General features: G+C 45.6%; 1 protein-coding gene across 1 annotated transcript in view; it reads left to right on the top strand.

Moving 5' to 3' along the window:
• LOC109854956 (serine-rich adhesin for platelets-like) overlaps positions 1-16,694 on the top strand; it is a 146,152-nt gene that overhangs the window by 118,018 nt on the left and 11,440 nt on the right. The window lies entirely within an intron of this gene.

Here is a 16,694-nt window from a genome sequence, read left to right as displayed (position 1 = left end):
TATTCTATAATATATAGTGTATAATGTATAGTATATACTATTTATTATATTATATATATACATAGAATAGAACGTAATACATATATAATAAAAATTACTGACTTTCCCGGAAAAAGTATCAGTAGTACGATAAGGTTTTGTGCCACCTTTTCGTTTGTTATGTTCTCCTGATACAGTTTCAAAAATGTTTGAAAAATTTGACAAATTCCAGGAAAAAGTATCAGAAGTTCGAAAAGTTTTTGTACCACCGCTGATTGTTTTTTTGATACAAATTATTTTTATTATTATTAATTTTAAGTTTATTATTTCATTATTGTTATTAAATGGTTGAGCCCCGCGGCCCTAGGCTACTTTTTAAATAGCGGTTTCTCGCCCTAAAATCGCTGGCCGCAATTGTGTTTTATTAGAGCAATTTTTGCTCAAATAATCTCAAATTTCGCTCGAATTGCGACGAGGTTTCAGGACGATCCGCGCGTCGCTAATGATAATTTTAGGCGGCGGCTTGCGGCCAAGCCGGAAAGACAGGTTGAAGATCGCAAGGTCGGTCGCTGCACTCTCTCGGAAAGTTGTACACGATGCAGTAATCGGGGTGATCCGTTTGGCTCGGCGTTCAGGGCCATGTAGAATGGTATAAAGCAAACGCGGTTGCGCACCGGTTGCACGCAAGCCCGTTTCCTTCCTCGATCTGAATTTCTCACGCGTGTGTTCGTTTCCTCCTCTCTTTTTCTCTTTCTCGTGTGTGTGATGCGCGTGTTCACGCGAATACGCCTTTTAGCGCGCTGAAATGTATAGGTTTGCTCGTACAATTTGCGCTCCGCGCGTGCAATTTTCAACAGAAATGCGGGTAATAAGAACGTAATTGTGTTTGCATGATTATAATCATTTCCAACATTTCGCCTCGAAGTTTTATTATTTTTTTCTTTCGCTGCGGGATACAAGCGAATGAATTATCGGATTTTTAGTTCTGACGCACGTTGAAAGCAAGTTTGAAATGATGACGCAAAGCGTTCGAATGGGACGAGAGAGAGAGAGAAGAAGTGGGGAAGGAGGGAGAGAGAGAGAGAGACGGCATAAGACGACTTTGGCGGACTTGTCGGGAATGTAAGCTCGTTGTACCGTATAAAGGAGAGGAAAACGTCGACAAACCCGTCTCTCTCCTCTCTTCCCGCCCGCGAGACGAGTAACCCGCTTTACGATTCACGGGACACGGGGAGAAGAACCGCCGCGAGGCAAAATCTGCGAGACGTCGGAGGAAATTTTCCGGCGCCTCCTCTCCTCCCATACCGCTTCTCCCGTTCCTCCTCTTCTTCTCCCGCGCGCTCTTCCGCGCTTTTCGCTTCCGCCTCCTCCACCCTCCCCCTGCTTTATGACCTGTCTGCTCCGAGCTCTTCTTCCGGCGTGGCGCGTCCTCGAGATCGTTCTGAATTTCATTGTCCTTTCGTATATATTCCGCCGAGCTGATCCCGCTGCGAGGCAGTGCTTTCTCGTCCCGGCGGCGGCTCTTCTTTGAATTTTCCTTTTCATAACCGACTCGATAATTCGCCCGTTTTCACTTATCTCAGCCCGGCGAGATATTCCTCTCGCGTTAGTTTGCAAAAAACAAAAAAAAACAACGTTCACGTTCGACGTGTGTCGTTCTCTAATTTCGGACAAACTGTTTCGGAGATTATTTCGAGGGGATCGCGTCCACGATCAATTTCTCGATATGTTTAGAGCGGATACGACTAATTCGGGACGACGACAAATTGACGTTTCCATTAATACTAATTTTAGCGGTCGGACCGCTCCGAGAGAGATGTGACATCCTCTTTAAAGATTCACCGAAGCGAGATCTGAACGATGATATCTCCGTTCTTCTTCGAGAGCGTTTTAAAATAAAAATGCCTAATTTCATTTCTATTGACGAACAAGACGCAACTCTTTCTCGTAAAATATATATCCCGAACGTGTCTCGTCGAAGACGTTCGCGACCGAAAAAAAACTTTCTAACGGTAGTTCTAAATTTGCCGCTTTTGATCGGATTCCGGCGTGTTACTAGTCGCGCTCGCGCCATTGCGAATTCACGATTCGATGTCAGTAAACGTCGGCGAAAATAACACGTTTCGATCGTGTGATGGCGTATTTTCTTCGATCTCTTTTTATTTTCTCTCGCGAAAGAAAAAGATGACGCTCTCGGTCTCGATTTTCGAGACAGTTCAAAACTTCCCTCACGCAAAAAGCGACATTAAAAATGTTCGTTTTACGATCGCGAACTCTCGCGTCTCCGTTCGCGAGAAGCGTGCGAAAATCGTCACGCAAGACTTGGTTTTCCCCCTTTCATCCTCGGCTTCTCGGCGAGCTTTCCCGTTCGCGGCGGCGAGGCACGAGTTGCTCGAACTTTAATTCGGTCATCCACCTTGTAACGGGTATTCTCTGACTCTCGGCTATAGCTTGAAAACTAACTTCGCGCTGTCGGCGAGAGACGGCGAGTGAATGCGATTCGGCCGAGATAGTGAACTGTAGTCGACAAACAAGACGGAGCCATTAAACTTTCGCAATAGAAATTTGGTTGTCGTTGATTCAGATCAATCTCTGAGACGACGACGACGACGACGACGACAACATTTCCGATCGTTCGTTTCTTCGCGCGCGCGTCGTGAGAAATTTTGTCCAAAAGTTTCGTCGCGAGTAACGAGACGAAAAAAAAAAAAGAAAAATAACCAAAAGTCTTTCTTCGCCGTAAAGATACAAACTGCGGTTTCATTACACAAAGTTATTTAGCGTTCGAGAGTTAACGAGAGAGAGAGAGAGAGAGAGAGTTGGCGAAGTAGACTCTCGCAAGAAGCGCGCGCAAATAGAGAACGAAACTTTGCATTGACAGAAATTTTAATTGAAATCTTAATTACGCTGCAATTTTTAAAAGTTGCCGCAACGATGGCTTCTAATGAAATTTCCCCAACTTCGGATTCGTCCAAGAGAAATTCGCCGCCGCGGAGAAACCCCAGAGACTGTGTAATTTCGACGTTTTAACGCGTGTAACGGCCGCACTTTCCTTATCGCCGAGACATAATTATATTCCGCTTTCACGTGCGAGCGAACGTTCGACTCGCAAAGAAAGAAAAAAAGAAGTCGCGCCGTATCGCGTAACGAACGGACGAAGGTGATTATTTTGAGGTTGCGACCGGGGGGAAACCGAACACAGAGAGGCCCCGAACCTCCGCGCGCAATCTGTCGCGATTCAAACGTCGTTTGTGGGAGCGAGCATGCATCCTATCAAAGGATCGTCGTCGCCGGCAATGTTTGCGTCACATGGTCATTACGAAGATTATGAACGGCAATTAGCTGCGCAGCGGCGAATTTACCTCCGAATTCGAGCAATTAAGGTGGTATCTCGTGCGCGGTTTCGAGACGGTGTAGTTGAATCCGTCAGGAAAGAGAGAGAGAGAGAGAGAGAAAGCGAGCAAGAGGGAAGCTAAAGGGGGGAGGATGTTAATTGTAATTTTGTCACTGCGAAAGTGTTGCAGTCTCGAGTTGCAACCTGCGTTCCAAAAATATGTTTTCGTCGACGCGATAACGCAGTTTTCACGATGTAATAAAAGCCAAGCCCGTAAAACGTGCGCCCGCGCAGGTGTTTCTTAAAACCGCAAAAGGATCGAGCACATGCGTGAAAGCGCAACAAGCGAATTTATTTTGTGTTTTGCAAACATTTCTAACCGGGAGCTTCTCCTTCCCCGTACTACCCCATCCCTTCATGTGTGCGTAAAATTGATTGACGAGTAAGCCAGAACAGCAATTCCTGATGTAATTCGGGATACGTTTTCTATTCTTTTTTCTCTTTCTCGTGTCTTCTTTTGATTTATTAGTTATTTTTCTTTATATTTGTTTTCCTTTTTTCATGTATTTTTTGTGGTTTCGCGGGATAAAGCACGAATTCGCACCGCATATTATGACCTCCGCGTAATAAATTGATAAACTCTGAAAAATATTTAATGTTGCGTATTAAATTATGAAAAATATAGACAGTGATTTCATATTTATAGATTGAAACACACGTACACGTATACACACTCAAGGTCATAATATGTTTTTAATAGATTTATAAATGCAATTTTGTGCAGATAACACATAATGGACATTTTAACTACGAAATTTTATATGTTTTTATTTTATACATTTTACGTGATTTTGTTTTTACGTCTTTGTTATTTTACTGCTCACATTCGCGGAGCTTGTTGATTGCAAGTTACGAATTTTTGCACTTAAGGGGACTGTTCTCGAAGCGCTCAATAAATGACGCTTTCTCTCTCTCTCTCTATCTCTTCAGGTTAGGTACAGATAGGTTTATTATTAGTCGTAAAGAGGCTTCCTTTACTATGCGATACTGGCCGCGGTTATGTATATCGGTCGTGTGTGTTGGCTCGCAACTACGTCGCTCGTTGACCGTTACAACTCGACACGACGAGCCATGATAAAACGCGCACGCTCCTCCCGTATCTCTTTGCCCCACTTGCGAAACCTTGTTAGTACCAAATCGAGCAGCGTTGACGCGCGCGCGCACACACGTGTTTGTTTGTTTGTGTGTCCTTGCGAACGAGCAACAAATCTCTGATCAATCGAAATTCGACAAGAAAGAATTTCTTGGCGGTTCGATTTTTGGGAAAGCGCGGCAACGCAACCCAAAATAAACTCTTTGCTAGGATTTCGAGATAAATAAAAACGTTATTCAATTGTATCCTCCTATTGAAAAGTAATAAAAAAGATTTCACTCTTAAACCTCTATAACCCGTACTTTTTTTAAGAGCGACCCGTAAAGATCCGAACACGTTTTCGTCAGGTTCGGATTCGAATCTGAGATCTCTTCGGTCCCGCACAAACCAACTGAATTACGCGTAACAAACGTGAAACCAACGAATATCAACCTCTAGTTATCTCAAGTAATTTATAAATAATGAATTTGCGAGAATCTTTGGATCATGTGGCGCGCGTGTATCCCTGTTACGTTTTTCGAATCTTTCCATCTCTTTTACACTCGCGTTGTTACAAAGAAAAAGTGTTGCATGGAATTTTCATGATTTTTCTTTGTTGTCCTTGTGAAGCCGCCTCTCGAGGGCGGGATGAATTCATGAAGCAACTAATGCGCGCTCGGAATGATCCGGAGATGCAAATGCGCGACGATTATACTTTTGTCCTTTCTCGAAACGACATCCTCGTTGCAACGACGTCGTCGTTGTCGTCGACGACGATCGAGAAAAAGAGAGAGAAACAAGAAGAAGAAGAAGAAGCGGAGAACCGGAGGCGGATTAAACCGAATGCAAATATTTAATTAAATCCGCGCGGTGGCGCGTATCCGACGGGGGTGGTTTATGAGCGTCGGCGTAATTTCTTCTCGGAAGTCGCAGCGAAAGTGGAAGCAACGGTGAGAGAAAGAGAGAGAGAGAGAGAGAGAGATGCGCGGAGCAGACATGATGCCGGCGGGAAAGGCGCTGCTGCGTGTTGCATCGAATCGAGACCGCGCGTCTCGCCCCGTAATGCAATCCGGATGAACAGTCTCGGGCTGCAGCTTCATTAATTACGTTCGCTGTATATAATCCCATTCAGGCATTTTATTTCCCTCCATAAATAACGCTTGGCGAAGCGTTCGATTATAACATTGAAAAAAAAAAACGTGGGAACAGGAATACTCACACACGATACTCTCGCGGTTAATAACAAATGACATTGAGACGATAATACAGAAAAAAAAAAAAAAAAGAAATGAAAAGAACGAAGGATCGGAGAGAAAAAAACGCGAACTAGGAAATGCGCGCGACAAATTGTATTTAACGCACGCACATATGTGCGCGTGTTTGTCGGTGACGAGTGCGAAACGAGCGAACTCTCGGTGGAATTAAACGTTCATTCTTTAATGTTGTATTTTGTATTAAGCCGTCCAATCACTTTATGCTAATAAAGCGCCGTAAAACTAAACGAGATGAAAACCGTGAGAGGCGATGGCACGGCCGAGAGAATCGCGCATCGGGAATATATAGACCTCTCTCGCAGGTAATTCGGTATGCGAGGTTATCGTAGCATCTCCATATTCTCGGAGCATGCCGGAGAATGCGGGTCCGCGCGTTCTCCTCCTTTTCTCCTCCTCTATATCCCGGCCCGGTGTGATATACGATCGAACCCCACGGTTTTCTCGCGGCGCGGCGACGAGACAAACGAGCTCTCGCCGCCGCCGACGTTGCGCCGCCGCCATGGAAGAAAGCCAGGAAGGTATGCAAATCGAGGGAAAACGGCAGATGGATTAGCTGGATATCGGAAGGACTAATGGATATTAGAATCCCTCTCTCTCCCCTCACCGGGAGAGCGTGCCGCAGGATTACCGCGCGCGTCCTTCGCTCGCTTTTCGCGGTCGCGGTTTTCAAGCTCTCCCTCGTGATTAATGCACTCGAGAACAATCCCATTGACTCTCTCCCGACGTTCTCTCGCATTTCACGATGTCCATGAATCCTTGATGTATTTTTCCCGAATAGAAACGCGGGGAAGAAAGTACGTTTTCTTCCTTCCGCGCAGCGCAACGTCAGCTAAAAAATCTCGGATTACAGATCGGCGAGAGACAGAGAGAGAGAGAGAGAGAGGAAGAGATGCGGAAGCCGCGGAACGTAAGAATAAAAATAATGCGCGTCTACTCCCCGGAAATTCTATCCGCGGTGCATAAAACAATTCTGAATTTTATGACGTAACATTATGTCGTTCATTCTAGCGTGAGATCGGCTCTCTCTCTCCTCTTTCGTAAACTTACCGGGTTTATCTGTATCTTCTTGACGCAGATACGATGCGCGATGTTTGCGAGGGATTTACGAAGTATATATCCATCCCTCCTCCTTCTCCTCCTCCTCCTCCTCTTCCTCTCCGATACGTTCTTCTTCGAATAAAGTAGCGCCGCGGAAAATTCACGGCGCGGAACTCGATTTTATCGGGTATCGAAACAATCCTCTCTCAAATATTTACGTCCGCCGATGTTTCGTCGTTTAAAGCCCGTTCCGGACGCGCGCGAACTCTCCTTCTCGCAATCCTCGTCGCGGCACTTGGCGCGAGAATCTCTGCGAATCCAATCGATTACGCTGCTTATACGCGCTTTGAGAAAAGCAGCGAGACGGGGGGCCGCCTCTGTTTAACGACGCTGCTTACTTGTCATGTTGTTTGAAAAAAAAAAAAAAAAAAAAAAACTGTTGGAATTTCTTTCCCACGGAAACTGCCGCGTGTTTTTGTGCGAATCGCGCTTTCCGACGGACTTCCCTTTATTAAACGGAAACTCTTATATTATCTACGTGCCGCGTCAAAATTTATCAGACGTTCTGGTGTATGAATTATTCATTTTACCATCTTATAAAATTTAAAAAGTTCATTACGAAAAAGACATCTCGTCCAGAAGTCGAGGATCTTTTCGTGTGGACTCCTTCGAACTAATTGGAAATGTCGAAACACTGGTCTAATAATTACACGTAATTTTTTTATACACGTGTAATAATTTGCACGTAAAAAAATATATTTCGCGCATCCAGCACATGTCTCACATTGACCAGCACATGTCTCACATTGACCGAAAAAAACTCTTTTCTAATTCGATACTACACGAGTTTGAATTTGTAAAAAAAAAAAAACAAATTAACGTAGTTCTTTGTTGCGGTACCGTTAGCTTTCACATGCGATCGAGCCAGATTGTTATTGGTCCCGGCGCGCAGGCGACTTCGATTACACGCCACACGCGCGGTCGCATATTAATTTAAAAGGTTAAGGTCGCGCTACATTAAGCGCAAACAGCCGATCGCAAGCAGAAATTGCAAGGTTTGCCAAAATCCAAAGTTTGCGATCTGGCTGCGGCCAATGAGCTCCCCCCTTTCCCTCCTTCTCTCACGGTGAGATATTACTCTCGTGGACGTCTGCAAAAACAAACAAACATTCCGCTGATTGGCTCGCGACCTAATGTAGATCTAGACGCCAGGAGATCTAGAAATCGCGCGATTCATTTTCCGCGATCGATGTGGAACGACCTTTACACACACAGACGGCGGCGGCTCCGTATCTCCCTCGCGATCTCTCTCGCGGCAAGCGGGATATCTCGTATCGAGTGCACGTGCATCTCTCGCGCCTTCCATTCACATGAGTTGCGCGAACGGAAATCTGAGCGCGCGCGGGGTATCTCTCCGGCTCGGCCGACCGGGGAGAGCAAAACGGCGGAAAGACACGGCGCGTTAAGTGGGCGAGGCATTGTGTGCACGCCCGACCGCGGCCTTGGATCTAATTATTCCGAGTGGCTTTCGCGCGCTGATATCTACGCCGCGTTTCGCCGGACGGCGCGCGTGGGAGCACCAGCTCCGAGATCAGCAGCGGGAAATTAAATGAACCGGGAGGGCGCGCAAGCAGATCCGGAGATTCCGCTTTCTCTAATTTTTGGGAAGGGAGGAGGACTTACGTTCGAAACTTGCGAATTTAGAAATTTCTCTTTTTAAAAAAGGGTACAGCTTAGCTGATTAAACACAGTCACACACGGAGAAGTTGAACGGACTAATAACAACAACAACACTTGCTCTGTTGAAATCGCCGTCGTCGGGATGAGAGAGCGCGAGTTTCCCTCTTACGTATACACTTTTCCTGCGCGCGGCGTGTTACGCGAAAGACGAGTTTTGCGTTACTCCATTTCACCTTAATTCCATTTAGCCGCATTGTGCGCCAGCCCGTCTTTCACGGGGCCAAGGAAGGCTGGAAGCTACCGCGCGGAGAAGTGAGCGCGGGAAGAGGGGTGGGTGATGCAGAAGGAAGGGCGCGAAATGCTGGTGCAATATGAAAACTGAATTTCGAGGTAGCGGTGTGTTGCTGTGTATATTCCGCATTTAAATACACCGACGCACGTCGTATGTAAAAATAAACGCGATTAAAAAAATAACTGCACGATTAAATGTTTATATGAAAAAAAAAAAAAAGAAGTGTGAGATGATTTGACAAAACTGATCCCCTCGTTACATTTTCACTCGCGGCTGTAATCGGTTTTGACTTGGGCCGCGCGAATTTCCGATATGTATATAATGTATTATATATTGTAGTTCACACACACGTGGCACATGAGATATATAGTTTAATTATCGCAATAATTATCAATGTGTATAATTGGTGCTTGTGTCTACAATTGACGATTGGTTTATTCGTTGTGAGAAGAAATGATCATTGTCGTTAAATAATTCGCCGCACATAAACAGGGACATATCGATGCGCGGAATTGTTGTTGTCCCGGAGCGCGAAGTGGCCGCTCCCGTTTGTAACAATCGCGAAATTCAACACATACAATCAGCTCGCTGTGTTAACTCATTAGCTGACAAGTGATATTCGGGTTTGATATTCGTTATTGCTCCGGTTTCGCGCGGCGGCCAGCCGGAGCGTTTTCCGAGCCGGCGAAATACACATTCGCTCGTTTGTAATCAATGACGTTTGCGCAACGTCAAGGGGGAGCCGCCGCCTCTCGCCAGTCGCATTGCCGTCGAATGCGGTGTTTTCGCTCGCTCGCTCGCCGCGCGCCTGTGACCATTCCCGGGACCATTTTATTCCACTTTAGCTTGGCCGCAATTTTCCAACGGGGATCCGTTAAATAAAAGAAGCAACGACTTGAATCGCCCGCCGTCAACCCCCGTACACGCCGCCAGTTACTTTCTGTTCCGCTTTCCTCCCATTTTCGGTAAATTAATTCGATGGCGCGGCACGCTTTAAGCCCCAACAAACGGCGTCGCGACACAATAGCGCGACGCAAAAACATCTGTATTACATCGCCATTAATGCAGAAAGCGTGCTGGATGACAAAAAAAAAAAAAAGAAAAAAAAACACATTATTGGAAGAAAAATATACATTTTATATATTTTATCTTACCGCACCGGAATGCGAGAAGTCGAGAGTCCGACGAGTTCGGCTTCTGTCCAAGATCTTTGAGTGAGTTTTTTAAATTTCATCGGTAATTTATATATTTGAAAAGTGTCTTGGATAAACGTTCGAATTTAAATCAATTTCTATGTGTATTAATTGTTTTAATACACGTTTCTAAAAATATACACGAGTTTGAAATTTGTTACGTTTACATTTTAAAAGAATGTTTTGAAAAAAAAAAAAAAAACCGAAGATTTTTCCAAGCTCGGCGCGATTTCTCATCTTCAAAGGTATCCGAGTAATAAGTTTCTTGCAATTGTACCGAAAGCGACGAGTAATAAGAAAACGTAGCGCGCGCGCGCGCGGAACGTCGACACACGGGCTCGATCGTCCGGCTCTTTCAACCTCCTTTATTTATAACGGTACAGCTTGTTCCGGGGCAGTCGCAAGAAACTCGGCAGCTGCCGTCGGCTCGCTTCTTCATCGGCCGTCGCTGCTGCTGCATCGTCGAGTAAAGGGGCAACCCGCGAAGTCCTTGAGAATCTCTCGCTGTTATCCGCGTTCCTCGTTTTTCTTTCGCTTCTCGATATCCTGCCAAGTAGGTCGCAAACTGCGGATTTAATTATTTCGTTGTTCGCACACGGGGGCTCGCGCAAGATTATAAATCCGGGTCAATCCGCTCGTTAATAAATTGTTTCATATCGTCGATAATTTATTCCAAAGACGGTTAGACGTCTTTGGAACAAACAAGTGCGAAGCGATAATTGCCGGCTCGGACACAAAAACTGCGACACGCGCGATTAAGGCGCACCTGTCTGCTACATCAATCAAAGGAGCAATTAGCAGGAGTTTAAAATTATTTTCGTATTTACTGCTCGGACAGATAGAGTTCAAAAGTTATTAAAATAAAAACAGACAGAGATAAAAATAACATTCAAATAACAAAAACGTAATCGAGATCGTCAGACTGTGATTTTGAAACCAACAATAGACAAAAGATTCTAATTACGTTTAGGTCTGATATAAATTTCTTATTTCTCTAACGAACGCTTCAAGATCGATAGTCGCAATACATGAATGACTCCGGGTCACCGCCTTGATGTCCGCAGTTCTGCTACATCTCGCGTTGTTATTTCGCAAAATCAATAAATCTCGTCCGTGCATACGTACGCGTAATTTGTTCCGCGTAAAAGCTAACAATCCTTTACTCGAAATTATGCATGCGCGCGCGCGCACGAATTTACACTCGGATAAGTCCTCTTAAGGGTTAACCCAGCCGCAATTATTCCCTTCGAATGCGCGACTTCAACTTCGTTAAAAAAAAGAATTCGCATAACGCGCCGCTGACGCGGCTCTAACTCTCGTTAAACAATCTCGGGGTCTTTCGGGAAAGGAATCGCGTTCTTTCTGAAACACGCCCCGCATATTTGCACACACACACACACACATATACACACGCGGGGTATGAAGGCATTTCTCTCGGAGAATCGCGGAAATTCAATTCAACTTCCTCTGATAAATGCACGGAAGAATCTCTCTCCTTCTCTCTCTCTCTCTTTCTCTCTCTTTGTCTCTGTTTAGCTCGTACGACAATGTTTATTATCTGAAAGCTCGGGAAAACTCGCTGTCCTCGAACAAAAATGTTATCTCTCTGTTTCTGCGAACGCGTGACAAGGGAAAGAATCGTCTGCGATTCACCCGACGATGCGTCGCGTTATCTGAGAGCTCACACAGGTTTGTAATCTCTCGCGTGTGGATATTGCGTTCTTCTCTTCGTGTCAATCGTGATTTCTGCGCGCGCGCGCAGGAATTTGATACAAGCAAGGTATCGCGATAAGCTCTGGTACGCGACAACAGTTCTCTCCTCTCTCGCGCGGTGTGTCCGAAAACAGATTCGCGTTAGCGATAATTTCCCCGGGACGAACCGGTTTCCCCGCGTCTTCTTTTTTTCTCTCTCTTCCTCCCTTCTCGCTCTCTTTACCGCGTTGCCGTCGCTCGAGAATTTCAGGGGGAGAACGAGGAATAATGCTTTCTCTTCTCTCTCCGACCGGCCTTCCTTCCTCCCATCGTGACGTCTGCGGCTTCACCGTGAATTACGCGGGTTATGTCTTGTAGTTTCCCTTTGGCTTCCCTGACCTCGTTACGTCCCGCCGCTCGAATACCGCGTTATACTCGGTCGCGCGATATCGCACGTCCACGCCTCGGTGCGTAATCGTTACGCGAAGAGGAATCGGAGCTTTATTTTATCTCGCACATCTCGTGATAAAAAAAATAAGAGATCACACGAGACGGATGTTAACGAATTGAAAAAAAAAACAAATCTCTCCCGGCTGAAGTTTTTATCCCGCGCGCATATTTCTCGAAGGAAAATGTGGATTAAAAATTCGAACGGTTCTTTAAGCGCCGCGATATGACACTCGTGATGACAAACGTTGCAAATTATCTCACGGAGAAACGTCAATTTGTTTGAAAAACGAGCCCGGGTTGGTAATCTCGTTACCTTTCGCGATCCGGAAATAAGAAGATATCTCGTCTGGCTTTTGATGTCGATCGGGGGAAACGAGAGTGAGGCATAAAATATGATGCAACCCTCGACGAGGTTAAAGCCGGAACGTTTTTAAATCGGCTTAACGGGTCAGCGAAATCGGAAAGCACAATCCGAGGGAAAAACGAGGTCAAGGGATGAGACTCGGACAGAAAAGAGAGAGAGGAGAGAGAGGTTTCCTCGACGAGAGGGGCGTGTAAATATTTGCTCCAAGTATTTAGTTCTGTCATAAATCCGTTTGTTTTTTCCCGCCAGCTCTTTTTCTTCCGAGCAGAGAGAAGATTTGCGGGCGGGAGAAACGCGGCTGTGACCGAAATCGGCGAACGTCTTGCGGAAAAATTAAGTGTCAGCCGATAATCACGCGCTCTTTTGCAATTACTCAGACGTAACGTGTGAAAGACACACACGCGCCGATCGTAAGGCAAGTTCGCGATATATGTTGCGAACGATTTTGTTAGTCTTGGCGGAAGTTCAAGACGGGGAAACGCTTTTGCGGCGTCGTGGTCCGCCGTTTAAGCCGCGGCTTACCTCGGGTTCAAGGCGTCCTCTCTCTTCCTCTCCTCTCCTCTCATCTCCGTGCTTTCTCCTCATTCTGTTGCTCGGCCGCGCGGGTTTTAATCGAGCGCCGGGGAATTATCTCAACGTCGAATCTACGGTCAGTCTGCAAACCGCCAGCAAACTTCGGACCTTTGTAAGCGCCGTGTTCCGCTCGACTCAGGTGCGTCGTTTCACGAACTCGCGAGCAAGTCTTCTTCCTTTGGATAAGGTCGTCGATCGTCGTCGTACGTGCGGCGATTGATAAATCGCTCGAAGCGACGCGCGCATAGATAACGTCGCATTTTGTTGACAAGTTTCATCCTTCGGAAGAACGAAAGTCACTTTGCGAGCTAGTCCACTTTGGCGAGCCGTCACACGTGCCGAACACCACGCCGCGCGATAACGAGTTGGCGTTTGACATTTGTTCTTTCGAAGAATGAAAGCTTTTGTTAACAGCAATGTGACAATCGCGTTTTTTCTACTCGTTAATCGCTCCTCTCTCGTAACAAAACAAATTTCGGGCTCGTAAAAACATTCTTTAGTCATCCGCCCGAGACGATTCCGCTTGTCTCTTTTTTTTTTATGACAATACGACACGGTATTCGCGAGTTTACGCTCGTCGTGCGGAGAAGTAGGCCAGCCACGGGTGATATTCCCGGAGTAACATCTCGGGATTCGCGAATATCGTCGAATGATCGATCACCCGCCTTTCCCCAGCAGCCGCGGTATTTACAGAGAGACCTGCTTACCCGCGCGCGCCACATAATTTCGCCGTGCGAGAGCGAGCGAAAGAAGCGAGAGAAAGAGAGAGAGAGAAGCCATTTGTCGCGGATCTTATCCGGGGAGGGAGGCGACCTCTTCGTTTTAAAGCGACTCGAGCGTAAATGCGCCCTCGGAAGCAACCCCCGACCGAACCTCCGAAACGCGCGCGCGTCGGGCCACTGCTTTAGTCCGGATATTTATTACCCCACGGCGTGTAGCCTTATCGAGTGGGCCCCCGCCATGCTTGAAATCGTGAGAATTCCGAGTTAAACCCGCACACGTAGAGAGAAAGAGAGAGAGAGAGACGCACACCTCCGCGTCTTCGCTTCCATACTTCCGCGTGTCGCACGTACATACACAACACACACACCGACGAGAGAGATCGTGTACGAGCGTGTGCCCGCTAACAGGACAGAATGTAATGGAGAACGGGACGGGATGGGACAGATGGGAAGGGGGGTAAGGAGAACCTTTGACTGGCGCGCACGAAGGGAACCAAACCGAGCAGCAGCCCCTCAGGTTGCTCGGCAAGGGTGCGCGCGATATTGATTCCACCTACTGTTTCCGCACCGGAGAGCGTGGAAGCTCCGCATTATGTTTGCGAGAGAGTCTAGTCAATGGGCATAATTCCGGCGCGCTAAAGCAAGTCCCGGCTACTTTCCAGAAAGAGAGAGAGAGAGAGAGAGTCACTCGGTCGTGTCACGGCCATAATTAATTGGAGTTGGTTTTGGAGCGCCGTTTAACATTGCAATGTTCCTACGAGGCACACAAGAAGGTGTACACCGGCCCCGTTCCGTTGGAGATAATAATCTGATCGATATTGTCGTGACACTGTAACAAGATATCCCGGTCGGGAAAAGCTGCGATAAAATATAAAAAAAAAAACAAACAAACAAACTTTTGCACAGAAAATACCTCAATTTTTCAAAACATGTTCGCTACACGCGCGTGCGAGCAAATTACGCAAAAGAGAATAACGTCGGATTGCGACGAAGTCTCTTTTAATCTAAAAAAGAAAAAACAAAACAAACAAACACTGGTCCTTTCTTTGTTTATCGAGATCCAGCGAAATATTACGAATGGCACGAAGTCACCTCCGGGTGACTACCGGGCGCTATTAAAATCCTCTCCGTGTTCGCGAATATTACTCGTGCCGCGCCGTCTCTCTCTTCCCTCGCCAGTTATTCTGGGGCGTGGGTGTGCATGAACTTTTCCCGGTGGTGATGCTAGTATGTGTCCCCGGTACACCACCAGTATGTACGGCGTCTCGTGTTATATACGTTTACAGCTTTCCGATATCTAACTCTCTCCTCTTCTCTCTCTCTCTCTTTCTCTCTCGGCCAGCTTGGATCGATAACGATCTATATTGCAAGCGGTTGGTACGGAGTGGTGGATGACGAGTTCTTCGACGCCTCGCCGATCGCTGAAGAGGCTATTTGCCCCGCGGTGACGGGGTGGCGGTAATAACGGCGCGCAGTTTCGCGGGGGCTCTATTATGATAAAACCGAAACTCCCTCTGGGAACTATTACTAAACACGATACACACACACACACACATACACACTTTGCCTTCTCGAAAGTCGCCCTCTTAAACAAAAAGTAGTTATCGGTAAAAGCGCGCTGAAATATCGGGACAATTCCGGGGGAGGATCGATACGATAATGGAGACCTTCCATGCGAGAAGCTGCACGCCAGTCGCGTCGTCATCGAGTTCCTTCGAATTTGTACGAACGCGCGGAAATGAATAGTTCCGAGATTTCGTTCTTTTTCCCATCAACCCATCCGAGATGTGTGTTGAATCGGACCTCCCCGCCACAACGCGTAGAAAATTACGTTCGCTCCTATCTCGGAAATGTTTTGTCCTCGTTGCGAATTTTTTTTTTTGCTCAGACAAAAATTAGCGATCGAAGCTTATCAATATCCACTTACCCTATTTATCTTATACGCGTGTAAATAATAGATAAATGATAGATAAATAAAATTCGACTTGACATCAGAATTACAAAGCGGATATTCCGCGGTTATTGCCAGAGAGAGTCCGATGACCTCTTATCACATTTGCTTCCTCAGCGAGTTGTGCGGCAAGACGATCTTATCTTCGGCGATGCCGCGAGATTAATAATGCGAGATCGGAGCTGCTCGGTCGAGAGATCGAGAACGAAGGAGAGGAATATGTCTACCTCTCGTAACAGACAAATACAAGACAATGAAGATTAATGCTTTGTGTGTCTCGTTCTCTCGGCTTGACCGTTTTTCAGGTCGACCGAGCGTCCGTGCGAACGTTTCGATAATCTCCCGGGAAAAGCGGTCTTTTCGATTTCCGAGATGTGCGATCTTGTACTTACGACTCTCAAATACAATTAACATTTATTAGTTTATTAATAGTATATTAATCTATTAATAAACTTATAACGACGACAATAAATTTAAGCTCGTGATAAGATTACCAGCAGATAGTTTGCGGTTAACGCGAGCCAATGTGTTTTTTTTTATTTTATAGATAAAATAAAATGAGCAATTTATATATTTGAGATAAAAATTAAGATCTTAGATGATTTTTCGAATTTCTATATGTAATTTACGGGTCTACAAATATATTTACACATACATCTGCTAGTTATATATAATAATTTTTATATTGATATTATTTGAAAATAAAAAATATTATTTATGTAATTTACGACAAAAACGAGGAAGAGAAAGGGGAAAAAGATCGAAAGCGTAATTTATTATGCGCTCCGGGACAAGATCAAGCGCGAAGGCATAATAAAAGAGTTATGTAAGTAATCAAACAATTAACAACCATTAATATCAAACAAAAAATAAAGTTACGTAAAAAGAAAAAGCGAAAAAGAATAACAGAGTAAAATATGATAATTAGCAACGATACTAATCAATATCTCAGTTGCTAACAAAAATAAGTACATATCCATTATCTTGAATAATTCAAGAGGTGGAATCGCGTATTGGAAG

The sequence above is a fragment of the Pseudomyrmex gracilis genome, unplaced genomic scaffold (genome assembly GCF_002006095.1).
Source record: "Pseudomyrmex gracilis isolate BER0280 unplaced genomic scaffold, ASM200609v1 scaffold_76, whole genome shotgun sequence".
Classification (NCBI taxonomy): domain Eukaryota; kingdom Metazoa; phylum Arthropoda; class Insecta; order Hymenoptera; family Formicidae; genus Pseudomyrmex; species Pseudomyrmex gracilis.
This window is presented reverse-complemented; position numbering and strand designations above follow the sequence as displayed.